The following is an 11,662-nucleotide window of genomic DNA, read 5'->3' as shown; positions in this document are numbered from 1 at the left end:
TTCCCGCAAAAAAGACGAGGATGACCAGAATAGAATATCTTGAGAAGAGAACAAGAGTGTTACGTTCCCTTCCACAAACAATTCCCCTATATATAACTAAGAAATTCTAGACTCAACTTCGACCAGTTTGGCTTAGTAATCCTACAGTCAGTCAGGCTCTGATACCAACGCTGTCGGGACCCCGATCCTAAGCCATAGGAATCCAGCCTGTAACACATCGCATCCCTTTGTGGTCTCACGCACGGTTAACTCCACGGCTGCAGCCTTACCTTAGCCGGGACCGTTTGCGTCTTTTGACTCACGTATGCGACAGTATCGCTAGCATTCCAATGTCAAAGAACCCGGATCGACATGTCTAGTCATAAACCAAAGTGGCAGTTCCGCACAAGGACAGGCATACATGACCCAACAAAGCAGGTGTCGGTCATCAACGAACGTAGACGAGTCGTAGCAAGCTACAAGGACTCCATTACGTCGCGTGACATTTCCCCAAAGGGAACAGACAAAGCAGCTAAGAAGGACACATGCCGGTCAACCAATGTGTCCGGAGCAGTAGCGAACTACCAAGGCTCGTTGGATCACAAAGGGGCATTTCCTTGTAAGGAGTGCTACTAAAGTTCACGACTAGGTATTCGAACCCCATGCATATCAAGTAAGACACACGTACGCATGGCATACCGATATGTATAGATACATCGATGGCATCACAACATAACCATAAACATACAAGTTTTATTTGAGAGGCTCGGAAGAGCCACACACATATTATTACACATTAAGGGTCTCACGACCCATAATATCAGTCACACAATACAAGCCAGCGGAAGAGTTATAAACTGTCTGGGTACAGACAGAGCAACTAGAAGGCACATGGCCTGACTATACTACAGAGCCGACGTAGGCCAGATCGTAGCTGGGACACCAGCTACTCGTCGTCGTCGATGTCTACGAAGAACCCTCCATTAGGGTCATTGGCAACCTCTGCAACATTTATTAAACAAACATGAGTACGAAGGTACTCAGCAAGACTTTAGGAGAACTAACTACTCATGCAAGGTATCAAAAGGTATTGTGGGGTTTCATGCGAGAAGCCAGCATTTGACTCGTGGCTAGACAACTTGCTTTTTGAAATTAGTTTTGACAACTTGATTTCTCGCACACGAGTCCACTAACACCACAACAATACACTATCGTGGAATCATTCCGTCTCCATACGGAAATGCCATCCACGACACTCACGCTTATCTTGGCAATTTTATGAGTAGCCATTGAAGTTATCTATGAACAACATATGTCTCCAAGAAGTCCATATCCGTGGACGCGGCTATTCGAATAGATCATAACCCTGCAGGGGTGTACTTCGTCACACACGCTCCCGCCACTTATCGCCATGTGCACGTCATGCACCTCGGCAACCTTCAAGCGGAAGCCCAGCGAGGGAGTCGGCCACGACCGTTAACCACACTAGTACCTAGTCCAGGTTTATCGCCTATCTGGGAGTAACCCGTACGGAAGTCCGGCCGAGGTTTCCGCCACGGCCTCAAACGATGTGCGCAGGGTTCCCAAGCCCACCATCCGGGTGCCACTTGGTACACCGTGCCACTGCCTACCGCATCACGGTCCACCTCTCAGGTCAGCACCATGCACGGCCTCCAGCATTACTATAAACACCAGAAACTACTTGCAACTCCTGGACCGAGTACTACACGATTAATAGGCCGAGCGGGGTCATATTTCAGGGACCAGCATGTGGTAGTATCTAGTCTTGGATTACATACACGGAACTCAGTTCCTAAGGACGGTTCCAATGAAACAACCCGCCATGTACTCCTACATAGCCTTTCACCGGTACCTTTACCAAATCAAGTTCAACACACGACCTTTGCTCACCGAACACATTCTACATTTCTGTTCATCTCCCAGATGACAGACCATACACAACTCTAAGCATAGCATGCATAGCAGGATAAGGCACATCATAGCTCAAGCAACTACCAGGTATGCTAGGTTGCAAGGTTCGGCTATTTACTGTGACAAGGTTAAGTCATGCAAAGGAAGTGGGTCCAACTATCGTGGCAAAAGCAGTTGAAGCATTTGATCCTAATGCAATAAATAGGTGCAGGAGCAAGAACATAGGTGTTATCGGGATGATCAAAAGGGTGGCTTGCCTTGTTGCTCGGAGGAGGAACGATATCCGTCGGACGGATATTCGGTGGAATCCGGGGGTGCGGAGCCTACCGAAATGAACGACAACATTCAATAACAATCATATGCAATCAAAATGATGCATGAGCAAGGCATGAGAATGCAAGTGATAAGTTATTATAATCAAGATGTTTTAGGTTTAGAGTTGATTTGAATCACATTCGAATAGCAATTCAAACGGGTATTCTCGGATACCGGTTTAATTGATTCGACCTGATGCTCAGATCAACCTAATGTTAACATGCATGAAATGTCATGTTATGGTACTGATTTATCTCTAGGGCAGTGTGTGATCATTGTATTTATAATGAAATTTGGATATTTTTGCAAATTCCATTTATAAAGTGATTAAAAGAATTGAATTATTCCTTATTTCACAATTTAGGGTTCTGTAACTTTTTCAAACATAGTTGAAAATAGCATAATCAGAATCCTTGAATTTTTCTGATACTTTTTCATATATAAATTATTTTCATTGGAGTTACAGATTAATTTCTATGATTTTTGCAATTTTTAGCAATTTCCTGAATTATTTTTATACTGGAAATTCCATTTATTGCATCAGGCTGACGTCAGCAGGTCAGCCGACCTGTTCAGGTCAAACCTGACAGGGGGGCCCCACTGGTCAGCCTCTCTGGGACTAATCCCGCGCTGACCAGCCCCTAATTGGGGTTTGACCAGGCGTGGGGCCCTCTGTCAGTGACTGAGGGGAGGGGGATTACGCCCTAATGGTCGGCCACGTCGACGGCCACCGGAGGGTGGTCGCCGGCGACCAAACCCGCGGCGGAGGGCTCGCCGGAGGCGACCTAGACGGCGCTAAACAGCACGAAAACGCACGCGGTTGGCAGCTACAGCAAGCTCGCGAAGTGGCCGATCTGGCAGGACCATCTCGGGAGGCTAGGGTCGCCGGAAGAGGCGTCGGCGACGAGCCGGAGCGGCGGCCGAAGCTCGGGCGTCGTCGGGGCTTTGAATCAGAGGGATCCACGCTTAGTTCTTAGCTGCTACGGCATCTACGCGTCGTCCTGGAGCTTCTGGTGCTCTCGGGAGGACGAGCTGGACATCGGAGGGCTACCGGCGACGAGCGGCAGCGGCGGTGCTCGTCGGGCTCCGGTGAAACTAGGGCTAGAGGAGGGGATCGACGGGGAAAACTTAGGGAAAACCACCGCATGCTCACAGGGAGTGCAGAGAAGAGCTCAGACGGCTCGGGGAAGGCCTGGGGGCGACGAATCGACGGGAGAGGTCCGGCGGTTCGGCTTCTGCAGAGACGACCAGGACGACGAGGCGGAGCTAATGGCGTGCTCGGGGAGGGGATCCTATGGCCAGGGGCACGGCCAGCTCGAGCTCGAGCTCGGCTCTAATGGCGGCAGCAGGGAGAAGGAGGGGATCCGGGAGGAGGGGAATGGATAGGGGAAGCTCTGGGGAGAGTATCCCCGTCGTCGCCAGCGCGAACCGGCGGCCAGGCAGGCACGCAGGTGCGTGGCCGCGCCGGAGGAGGCGGCGGCCACCTCCTGCTGCCTACTGGCGCGAGGGAGGGGACGAGCGGCGAGATGGGCTGGGCCTGGCTTGGGCGACAGGTAAGACTTTTTTCCATTTTCTCTTTTTTTTGTTTTTCTGTTTTGCTATTTATTGCTTTGCTAATTATTTCAGCTCCAAAACAAAAAGTAAAAACTATTTTGACCTCTTGAAATATTTGTTATAATATCCCCACTCATTTCCGAGATTTTCAACATTTTTGGAAAATTATAGTTTCTGATTTCAAATTTTTAAATTTGAAACCAGTGGCTTTTGCAAATATTTAAAATGCTTAAAGTGTCAAGAAATAGTTTTCTCCAATGCTCATTTACTTTCATGATTTATCAGAAAGTTTGAACATTTCTTGAGGCCATTTTGGGTTCATTGATTTGAACTAGTTTGAGATTTCCTTTAATTGAAATGGTGGCTAGGGTTTTGAGTTTTTCCTTTGCCACTTTGTTGTTTTTGTTGAAACTTCTTAGATGCAAATGCAAAGAAGACATGAGCACAATGCTATCTTGCTTAAGGGTTAGGGATGTGACAACTCACCCTCACTCAAAAGAATCTCGTCCCGAGATTTAGAAGTCGTCGGGAATAACGCAGGATATTCGAGTCGGAGACGATCCTCTCTTTCCCAAGTTGCCTCCTTTTCTGAATGATTTGACCATTGAACTTTAAGAAACTTGAGGTTTCGACGTCGAGTGGTACGCTCAGCTTGATCGAGAATACGCACGGGGTATTCTCGGTAAGAAAGGTTATCTTGTAGATCAAGCGTTTCGTGGTCCACTTCACGGATAGGATCCGAAAAGCAACGCCTGAGTTGCGAGACGTGGAAAACATCATGAACCTTAGAAAGATGCGGAGGAAGTTCCAACTGGTAGGCAACTTCTCCTCGTTTGGCAAGAATGCGAAAAGGTCCAATGTAACGAGGAGCCAATTTACCCTTGATACCGAATCGATGGGTACCCTTCAAAGGTGTAACCCGAAGGTAAGCCTTCTCGTCAACTTCAAAGGTCACAGCCTTATGATGACGATCATATTGGCTCTTTTGACGAGACTGGGCTGTTTTCAACTTTTCACGAATAATGCGAACCTGCTCTTCTACATCCTGGATCATGTCCGGGCCAAAGAGTTGCCTCTCTCCGGTTTCTGACCAATTAAGAGGTGTTCGACATCTTCGTCCATAGAGAACTTCGTAAGGGGCTTTGCCCAAGCTTGATTGATAACTATTGTTATAAGCGAATTCGGCGAATGGAAGGCACTTCTCCCAATTCATACCGAACGAAATAACACAAGCTCGGAGCATATCTTCTAGGATTTGATTCACTCTTTCTACTTGACCACTTGATTGAGGATGGAAAGCAGTGCTAAAAGATAAGTGAGTCCCCATGGCATTCTGAAAACTTTCCCAGAAGCGAGAAGTAAAGATACTTCCACGGTACGAGTTAATTTCCAGGGGAACACCATGAAGAGACACTATTCGAGAGATATATAACTCTGCTAGCTGGCTAGCTGTTATACTCTCACGAACAGGAAGAAAATGAGCCACTTTGGAAAGACGGTCAATGACCACAAAGATAGCATTATTTCCTTTCTTGGTCTTGGGAAATCCGGTAATGAAATCCATGCTAACTTTATCCCATTTCCATTCAGGAATAGCTAAAGGTTGAAGGGTGCCAGCAGGCCTTTGATGTTCTGCCTTAACTCGACGACAAACGTCGCAGTTAGCCACGAACTCAGCAATTTCTCTCTTCATCCTAGTCCACCAGAACCTCTGGCGTAGGTCCTGGTACATCTTAGTACTACCAGGATGAATGGTGAGAGGGGAATCATGAGCCTCCTTAAGGATTAACTGCCTTAGATGTGGGTTCTTAGGAACCACTAAACGATTCTGGAAGAACACAACACCTTGATCATTCATGGAAAATTCTTTAGCGTTTCCGCTAAAAATATTCTCCTTGATCCGTGATATACCCTTGTCACGCTTTTGGCCAGTTATAATTTGATCCGTAAGAGTAGGCTTCGCCACCAGGGTAGAAAGGAATCCTTGAGGAACAATATGAAGATTCAACTTCCGAAAGTCCTCATGGAGATGTGGTTGACCTTGTTGTAGCATCAAATTTTTACAATAAGATTTACGACTTAGTGCATCGGCCATAACATTGGCCTTCCCCGGGGTGTAAGTTATCCCTAAGTCGTAATCCGAGATCAACTCAACCCACCGTCTTTGCCTGAGATTCAAATCCGGCTGGGTGAAGATATACTTCAGACTTTGGTGATCAGTAAATATTTCGCAACGATTACCCAGAAGGTAATGTCGCCAGGTTTTTAGTGCATGGACCACAGCTGCAAGCTCAAGGTCATGTGTGGGATAATTATCCTCATGTGGACGCAACTGTCGAGATGCGTATACGATCACATGACGATCTTGCATGAGAATGCAACCTAACCCTTGTCGCGAGGCGTCGCAATAGATAACAAAGTCCTTAGAAAAATCTGGTGGTAGCAACACAGGTGCGGAAGTCAGGCGTCTTTTCAGTTCCTGAAAACTATGCTCACACTGTGGTGTCCACTCGAACTTTTTATCCTTCTTGAGGAGTTCAGTCAGAGGCTTTGCAACCTTGGAGAAATTCTCGACGAAGCGGCGACAATAGCTCGCTAGACCAAGAAAACTCCTAACTTGCTTAACCGATTCAGGTTGAGTCCAATCAAGGACAGCTTGAACTCTCTCGAGATTGACAGCAATACCCTTACCAGAGATTACGTGGCCTAGATAGGTCACTTCTGGTAACCAGAATTCACATTTTGAAAATTTGGCATAAAGGCGATGCTCTCGAAGTTTCATCAATACCAGCCTTAGATGCTCGGCATGTTCTTGTTCATTCTTGGAGTAGATGAGAATATCATCGAGGTATACTACGACGAATTTATCCAAATACTCCATAAAGATTGAATTCATCAGTCGAGAGAAGGTGGCTGGGGCATTGGTTAAACCGAAGGACATAACGGTGTACTCATATTGGCCATAACGAGTAACAAAGGCCGTTTTTGGAATGTCCCCGTTCTTAATCTTGATTTGATGGTATCCCAACCTCAAATCCATTTTGGAGAAGACTGGGGATCCAGCGAGCTGATCGTACAGATCGTTGATCCTGGGGAGCGGATACTTGTTCTTTATGGTGACCAGGTTAACTGGTCGGTAATCTACAACCATCCGATCCATTCCGTCTTTCTTCTTGACGAAGAGGACGGGACAAGCCCAAGGAGAAGAGCTAGGACGAATGAAACCCTTGTTCAAGGCCTCATCTAATTGCTTCTTAAGTTCGGCTAGCTCCAGGGGTGCCATCTTATAAGGTCTTCTGGCTATTGGAACAGTTCCCGGAACAAGATCTATCACAAACTCTACATCTCTGTCAGGTGGAATTCCTGGCAGTTCCTCTGGAAAAACATCCGGGAAGTCACGGACTACCGGAATGTCTTCAAGTTCCGGAAGAGGGTTGGCATTTAGGGAATAGAGCTGGCATTTGGCAACTCGAGTAGAGACATTTACTATCTCACCCGAGGGATGGGTAAGCTGGACATTTCTAGAGTGAGTATCAATCTTGGCATAGTGAGCTGACATCCAGTCCATGCCCAAGATGATATTAATATCCGAAGATTTCAACGCTATCAATGAGGCTAGAAAAACTAGCCTGTCTACTAGAATTTCATTGTCATAGGTTATCCTAGAGGTTTGCCATTTACTACCAGGGGTTTGGACAACCAATGGGATTGGCATATCACAAAATGACATGTTATGCAACTGTGCATAACTTTCTGAAATGAAGGAATGAGAAGACCCAGTGTCAAAGAGAACGGACGCTGGGTGATGATTAACAAGAAGCATACCCAGCATGACGTCGGGATCCTCTGCAGCTTCTTCTGCTGACACATAGTTCACACGGCCACGTGCAGGAGTTGGCTTCACATAAAACGCTTTGCCCGACTTGGCCTGCCCGACGGACTTTCCGGGTTGCTTGGCACCCACATTCTGAGGACACTCACGGGAATAATGCCCTGGTTCTCCACACTTGTAGCATATCACCTGGTTGGCACGTGGTGCAGCATTGCTAGCTGGACCACCATAAGCTTTTGATGGAGGGTTGGTCTGATTCGTCTGAGGCGCCACGTAGGATGGCCTCGGAGTGTATCTTGGCGGCAGAGAACTGTTTGGAACCCACAGCCTGCATTTTTGAAACGCGGAACCAGAAGATGAGCCAAAGTCACGGGAGTGCTTCCTTGTGGCTTCGAAGTCAGAATGACCAGTCTCCGCACTGATCGCTTTGTTGACCAGGGCTTGAAAGCTTGCACACTCATGGAGGCGCAGATCTCGACGGAGCTCAGGGCTCAGACCCTTACGGAATCTTGCTTGCTTCTTGGCGTCAGTAGACACCTCCTCTGTTGCATAACGGGCGAGGTTACCGAACTCGCGGCTATAGGCATCCACAGACAACTTGCCCTGAGTGAAGGCACAGGACTCCTCTCTCTTTCTGTCCATCAGGCCCTCTGGAATATGGTGCAGACGAAAAGCTGCACTGAAGTCTGCCCATGTGGCCACTGGTTCAGCGGGACGCATAGCTTCAAAATTCTCCCACCACAGATTGGCGGGTCCCTCCAGGAAATACGCCGCAAAGGTCACCTTGTCGGCCTCAGACACATTCGCAGAGCGAATCTTGCGTGAAATGCTGCACAGCCAGTCATCAGCGTCGAGGGGATCGATGGAATGATGAAACTTTGGAGGATTCAGCTTCACAAAGTCATTGAGGGACACTGCATCATTCCTAGGCTGTCGAGCCGTATTCTGCTCAATACGCTCTAGCAGTCGGTTGGTCTCCCTTTTGTTTCTTTCTGCCTCAAGCATCACTTCTACCAGAGAAGGTGGGTGAGGCAGGTCTTCCTGCGAAGCTTGACTACCCTCACCTTGCTCATGAGAAGGGGCACGGTTCAACCTGGTGAACACCATCCTGACAAACAAACTCATAGCTTAGACCAATATCATATCAATACTAACTATGGATTAAGAATGTACTGAACACACGGAATGCGGAAATGAATATCCGAACAACATGGTAACAAGCAACTGCTATATATACACCATGGTTCATACACACCCTTACATAGTTCAGTACAAACTTACTCGAAGAGCAAACTACTGAAATGGTGGAACTACTCATCAGAGGCTTACAAGCTTCCTATACATTATTTATCTAGGCCTCCGGAATTCGTTTCACATTACTACCATACTCCACAAGTCACGCAGGACTGTGAACATACGGCTACTACCATACTATCCTTCCGCTCATAGCTCAGGCATCCGCATAGAACATCTCATAGAGGTTACCTCCATGACCTGGAAGCTCAACCTGCGGATCAGGAAACACTCTAGCCTGAGATCCCTAGGATCCGTAAGGACACGGATGTGGCCTTGGTCCCCTGACTGGTGGCAAGAGGGGTCCCCGAAGAGGTGTGACTCCTCCTATAGCTGGCCAGTCAACGTGGGCCGGAAGATGGGTCCTAACAGGGTTCAGCATCTCCATCTCTCCATACCCTGTCTGGACTACCGGTGCCAGCTGCGTCAAAGCTGTCCACAGTCGGGCACGGGTAGCATAAAGCTCCATGCGGAGAGCACGAGCATCCTTGTCTCTGTTCTCTAGCATCTCAACAATGGACTACAGAAGTGGATCCTCCATAGAAGAATAAAAATAGACTCCACTGAGGTATCCCTCTTCACCAGACTGAGAGGCCGGAACATAGCAGAACTCTGAATTCTGCAGCAGTGCATGTCTCGCTCTCATAATAGTCAGCATTGAATAGGCAGCATCCTGTACTGCCATGTCAACGGTGACCCCCAACCCATAGGACCAATGGATTGGCTTCTCCGCTCCAGGGTAGTCTGGAAATACCCTAACAGTGCAGATGTACTGGCTCTGGTTGAAGTCTCGGTACTGTTCCTCTACCGTGTACTCGGGGTACCAGCGGTAACCGCACACCGGCATCACCCTGACCAGCATGGCCGTATGACCCGGTACATCAATGCACCTGGTCAAACATACCACCTGACGAGAAGGACGACCAGGCATCTGTAAATAGAGAGTAATGCAAAAGCATTAGAGCTCTGTATGCAAAATTGGGCAGCATAACGGCTGTAAATGCTCAAAAACAAATTTGAGACAACCCAAAATAGAATAGCGTAACCACTCAACTATCAAGTTCAATTCTCTGGTCACCAAACTTACTTCCTGCTTCCTAGGAATAAAAGAAACCCAATATCTCTCGACCCGTAGTCCAATAATCTACCGATCAAAAATCCGAGCCTAGGAGAAGATGAGTAACCTAGTCCTTAATTCCCGCAGAAAAGACGAGGATGACCAGAATAGAATATCTTGAGAAGAGAACAAGAGTGTTACGTTCCCTTCCACAAACAATTTCCCTATATATAACTAAGAAATTCTAGACTCAACTTTGACCAGTTTGGCTTAGTAATCCTACAGTCAGTCAGGCTCTGATACCAACGCTGTCGGGACCCCGATCCTAAGCCATAGGAATCCAGCCTGTAACACATCGCATCCCTTTGTGGTCTCACGCACGGTTAACTCCACAGCTGCAGCCTTACCTTAGCCGGGACCGTTTGCGTCTTTTGACTCACGTGTGCGACAGTATCGCTAGCATTCCAATGTCAAAGAACCCGGATCGACATGTCTAGTCATAAACCAAAGTGGCAGTTCCGCACAAGGACAGGCATACATGACCCAACGAAGCAGGTGTCGGTCATCAACGAACGTAGACGAGTCGTAGCAAGCTACAAGGACTCCATTACGTCGCGTGACATTTCCCCAAAGGGGACAGTCACAGCAGCTAAGAAGGACACATGCCGGTCAACCAATGTGTCCGGAGCAGTAGCAAACTACCAAGGCTCGTTGGATCACAAAGGGGCACTTCCTTGTAAGGAGTGCTACTAAAGTTCACGACTAGGTATTCGAACCCCATACATATCAAGTAAGACACACGTACGCATGGCATACCGATATGTATAGATACATCGATGGCATCACAACATAACCATAAACATACAAGTTTTATTTAAGAGGCTCGGAAGAGCCACACACATATTATTACACATTAAGGGTCTCACGACCCATAATATCAGTCACACAATAAAAGTCAGCGGAAGAGTTATAAACTGTCTGGGTACAGACAGAGCAACTAGAAGGCACATGGCCTGACTATACTACAGAGCCGACGTAGGGCCAGATCGTAGCTGGGACACCAGCTACTCGTCGTCGTCGATGTCTACGAAGAACCCTCCATTAGGGTCATTGGCAACCTCTGCAACATTTATTAAACAAACATGAGTACGAAGGTACTCAGCAAGACTTTAGGAGAACTAACTACTCATGCAAGGTATCAAAAGGTATTGTGGGGTTTCATGCGGGAAGCCAGCATTTGACTCGTGGCTAGACAACTTGCTTTTTGAAATTAGTTTTGACAACTTGATTTCTCGCACACGAGTCCACTAACACCACAACAATACACTATCGTGGAATCATTCCGTCTCCATACGAAAATGCCATCCACGACACTCACGCTTATCTTGGCAATTTTATGAGTAGCCATTGAAGTTATCTATGAACAACATATGTCTCCAAGTAGTCCATATCCGTGGACGCGGCTATTCGAATAGATCATAACCCTGCAGGGGTGTACTTCGTCACACACGCTCCCGCCACTTATCGCCATGTGCACGTCATGCACCTCGGCAACCTTCAAGAGGAAGCCCAGCGAGGGAGTCGGCCACGACCGTTAACCACACTAGTACCTAGTCCAGGTTTATCGCCTATCTGGGAGTAACTCGTACGGAAGTCCGGCCGAGGTTTCCGCCACGGCCTCAAACGATGTGCGCGGGGTT

Source organism: Hordeum vulgare, chromosome 2H (genome assembly GCF_904849725.1).
Source record: "Hordeum vulgare subsp. vulgare chromosome 2H, MorexV3_pseudomolecules_assembly, whole genome shotgun sequence".
Taxonomy (NCBI): domain Eukaryota; kingdom Viridiplantae; phylum Streptophyta; class Magnoliopsida; order Poales; family Poaceae; genus Hordeum; species Hordeum vulgare.
The sequence above is the reverse complement of the archived record's forward strand: the minus strand, read 5'-3'. Positions refer to the sequence as shown.